This window comes from Vespula pensylvanica, chromosome 19 (genome assembly GCF_014466175.1).
Source record: "Vespula pensylvanica isolate Volc-1 chromosome 19, ASM1446617v1, whole genome shotgun sequence".
NCBI classification, from domain to species: Eukaryota; Metazoa; Arthropoda; class Insecta; order Hymenoptera; family Vespidae; genus Vespula; species Vespula pensylvanica.
In genome coordinates, this window is record NC_057703.1 from 2,079,411 (window position 1) to 2,080,609 (window position 1,199).

Here is a 1,199-nt window from a genome sequence, read left to right on the forward strand (position 1 = left end):
AGAAAAAATTTTGTTTAATATCCGTGAGTTCGCAACAGATATTGCTTAATTAACTTCGTGACGTATGATTTAATTCATTCAGTTATTATTGCACGTAATTAAGTATATACGATTGCTATAATAAAAATACGTAGAATAATAAATATTAGAATATAGAATAGATTTGAGATCGATTTGTTATAAACATACATCGTATTGGAGAATGATCGCAATTATGAAAATTCAATTTCGTCGTATATATTACAATACATTATAAAACACATAACAGTACGTTAGAAATGATGTTACGGAGGAAACAAGTAAGTAGAAGATATCTATTTGGAAGTGAATGCAAATGAATTCTGCTTTGGTAATTTCGTAAATTCGTTTATTTGTCAGTATGACTTGACAGACAGAAGGACGAAGGGTAAAATGGTATGGATGTTGAGAAGAACTCTTTCTCTCTCTCTCTTTCTCTCTCTCTCTCTCTCTCTAAAATATACACACACACACACATATATATATATGAAACGAATACTGTAGAAGAGTAGTAAGTTGTATAAGAGAAAAGGAAAGAGTATTGAGAAATAACGAGAGAAAGAGAAGAGGAGAAGCGAGAACAACGAAGAAGAAGAAGAAGAAGAAGAAGAAGAAGAAGAACAGAAGGGTGTGCAAAAGAGACAGAGATACAGACGGAGACAGAAACACAGTAAGAGTGAAAGAGAGAGAGAGAGAGAGAGAGAGAGAGGGTGAGAACAAGAATAATTGAAGATGAGTTTCCTTCGCTCCGAGGAGGATAAAGGTGGTCGTGGAACGTGAGGAAGAGCGACGTTGGGGTAACGGAGAGAAAAGGAGGGAGGGGGAGAGGTAAGGTTGTTGATGGAGGCAGCACCAGATGTTATCTTCCTCCTTCAGGGGGTGACGCCATCAACTTTTAGACAATGCGAGGACTTTTCGGCAAAATATCAAACTTCGGTCGCGTCTTGTCGTCGTCAGCCACTCAGCACTTTCTCCGTATCTCCCGTTCTCACCCCAATCTCTACCTCCTACCTCCTACCTCCTACCCTCTACCCTCTACCCCCTACTCCCACTCTACTACTTCCTCCCAATACCTTCTTCTGTTCCCTCTATCCTCTTTCTCTACTCTCTTTTACAAATCCTCTTCCTTAACGACGCTCGACGATTATTATCAGAATGTTCGTTTTTAAGAAGTAAGATTT